Source organism: Apteryx rowi, unplaced genomic scaffold (assembly GCF_003343035.1).
Source record: "Apteryx rowi isolate R43461 unplaced genomic scaffold, aptRow1 scaffold_475, whole genome shotgun sequence".
Taxonomy (NCBI): domain Eukaryota; kingdom Metazoa; phylum Chordata; class Aves; order Apterygiformes; family Apterygidae; genus Apteryx; species Apteryx rowi.
In genome coordinates, this window is record NW_020450733.1 from 436,246 (window position 1) to 439,639 (window position 3,394).

The following is a 3,394-nucleotide window of genomic DNA, read 5'->3' on the forward strand; positions in this document are numbered from 1 at the left end:
ACGGGCTCGCACAAGCTCGCACGGGCCTCTACGGGCTCGCAGAGGCCTCCTACGGGCTCGTACGGGCCTCTACAGGCTCCTACGGGCTCGCACGGGCCTCTACGGGCTCGCACAAGCTCGCACGGGCCTCTACGGGCTCGCAGAGGCCTCCTACGGGCTCGCACGGGCCTCTACGGGCTCGCAGAAGCTCGCATGGGCCTCTACGGGCTCGCAGAGGCCTCCTACGGGCTCGCACGGGCTCGCAGAAGCTTGCATGGGCCTCTAGGGGCTCGCAGAGGCCTCCTACGGGCTCGTACCGGCTCACATAGGCCTCGCACAAGCTCGCACGGGCCTCTACGGGCTCGCAGAGACCTCCTACAGGCTCGTACGGGCCCGCACGGGCTCGCACAAGCTCGCACGGGCCTCTACGGGCTCGCAGAGGCCTCCTACAGGCTCGTACAGGCTCGCACAGGCCTCTACGGGCTCGCAGAAGACCGCACGGGCCTCTACGGGCTCGCAGAAGCCTCCTACGGGCTCACACGGGCCTCTACGGGCTCGCACAAGCTCACACAGGCCTCTATGGGCTCGCAGAGGCCTCCTACGGGCTCACACGGGCTCACACTGCATCTATGGGTTCGCAGAGGCCTCCTACGGGCTCGTATGGGCCTCTACAGGATCGCAGAGGCCTCCTACTGGCTCATACGGGCCTCTATGGGCTCACAAAGCCCGCACGGGCTTCTACGGGCTTGCACAAGCTCGTACGGGCCTCTACGGGCTCGCAGAGGCCTCCTACAGGCTCACACGGGCTCGCACGGGCCTCTATGGGCTCGCACAAACTCGCACGGGCCTCTACGTGCTCGCAGAGGCCTCCTACGGGCTCGCAAAAGCCTGCACGGGCCTCTATGGGCTCACACAAGCTCACACGGGCCTCTACATGCTCGCAGAGGCCTCCTACGGGCTCGCACGGGCCTCTACGGGCTCGCACGGGCCTCCTATGGGCTCGTACGGGCTTGTGCGAGACTGTACGAGACTGTACGAGCACGGAGGAGGCCTCTGCGAGCCCATAGAGGCCCGTGCATGCTTGTGCGACAGACTGCCCCTTTTAGCTGGCTGCACAGAACAGGATGCCATCCATTGGCAAGATGATGAGGAGTCAGGCCAGGCAAAAGACATCAGATGGCTACCGCACTAGTGCTGTACAGTGTGGGGTGTGCTCCTTGAGCACAAGGAACAAGAGCAACATCAAGACCTGAGCAAAACACAACACAGCTACAACACGCACCACATAGACTACACAACATAGACACAGGCTGCAGCTGCCCTGCCTAGCACACCCTCACCTCTGCCATGCACACCCCATCACCTCTGCCTCACACACAGCACTCATCCAGAGAAGCCCCCCACGCTACACTCACTGTCAGCGCGCGCGCGCGCACACACACACACACACACACACACACACACACAGAGTCAAGACACCCCAGCACCCTTGGCCCCTCAACTTAGCTTCTGCAGTGCTCTGGGTCAACATCTGTCCTCAAGAGGCATCCTCAATGGCAGCTGCATCCTCTCTGATCTTCCTTCAGTCACCTCATTTGCTTTCATCACCTGTCAAACCAGAGCGCATGTGGTCACCTCCCACGCCAGTCAGCTCCAGTCTCGTCCGCAAGAGCGCCCTACGTCAAAGCCCCACGGGCGCTCTGCTCACCTGCACCATGCCAATTCCAAACTCCAACACTGGGGCTGGGGGGACGCCCACGGCACCTGCAAAACCAAAACAAAGTTTCTRTGCTGCCAGGCAGCACTGACCAGCCCTAGAACAACTGAAACACCATTCTCATCACCCATTCTACCTCACCTGAAATCCTCAACCATTCCTGCAAAAGGCCCACACACTACCTGAAAAAGCAAAGCATACAGCCCCAGAGGCCAGGGTAGGGGTCAGAAGCAGAGCCACAGAAGAGCATGTGGCAGTGGGTTCAGGGGCATGGACATAACAAAGGAGCTGGCAGGCAAGACTGCCGATGGTTTCCTCGTGGTCCAGAGAAGTCCAGCAGTTTATTCCCTGTCAGCGCTGAGGCTCGGCCAGGAAAAGAGGTGAGCTCATTAGTTGTGTGTAGGTTAGTTTCTAAGCCCTTGGGGCACATGGGCTTACTCACAGTTGCGTTTGGTGTCTAATGAGATGACTTCCTTTCTCATCATGCTGCACTTGCAGGGTGGGAGGATGCTTCCTTCCCTCTTTAGATAAAGTCGGGACTCTTCTGCAAGTCTACATACCAGAAAAATCCCACACAGTTTCTCCCTGAACAGGGCTGACAATATTTCTGAGGAGCAGCAAAACATCTACCAAGTGAGCCAGAAACCAGACTAGCTGATGAGAGTGATACCTCACACACATCCCAATTACTGGAGATACTTTAAAAAAAACAGACCCCCCCCCCCACACACACCCCACAAGGGTATAAATGTAGGAGAAAATGTTTTCCCAGGACCTCTGCTGTGTCCTCTTGTCTGTAGTCTGGGACAGGGACAAACAATTCTTCAAGTCTGATCATCTTCAAAGAGTCCAGTTATGAAGCTGCATCCCTTCTGCAGTAAACACAAAAACACCAGAAAACAATACTGACAAGTAACAGAAGATACAACTGGACATTCACAAGCCCTCTTCCACCCCTGCACACCCCACACCGAGATACTGACCCAAGAAAAAAACTGCCTGCCACAAGCAGCTTTCTGGTATGCTCACAACTCCAGCTTGAGTCATCCCCTTGCTTTTACATTAAGGAATGGCCTTTGCTTCTCCAAATGCAGCAATAAATCTTCTTGGGTAGCTTCACTTCCTCAAATTCCGTTATTTGCCAAGGCAATTCCAGAGCACTGCTCCCATAGVAGAACAAAAGCAGAATGAACTCCCTAGCCTGAGACCCTGGGTTTATGCAACCCTAACCCCAACCACTGACCCACCCACAAGCCCTTGGAAGGGAGGGGCAAACCACTGGCACCCATAAATACACAGGGCTAGGCAGAAACAAGGCTTTTTTTCCACTTGGTATCTAGAATGGAGAGCATAGAAAGGATAAACAGACCTCTTCAATGAAACAGAGCATCTGCTTGGTTACTGAGACTTCATATACTGTATCCATAATATCAGGAGGTATGTTATCTTTTTATCCTAACTAGCACTAGCCTTTGCATTAAAAACTAGCAATCACTTCTGCTTATGCTTAGGAAGAAAGCTACAACATTCCACATAACCTATAAAGGGCACACTACACCACACTCCTGTAATTGGTTCAGAACCGCAGATAGCACAGCTGTTCTGGCAGGGCGGCATTTCCTGTAGGGTAAAGCAAGAGATCAAAATAAACTCCTGGAACAAGTATGCTTCTGTAATGTGAGTACTTCCAAAGAGAGA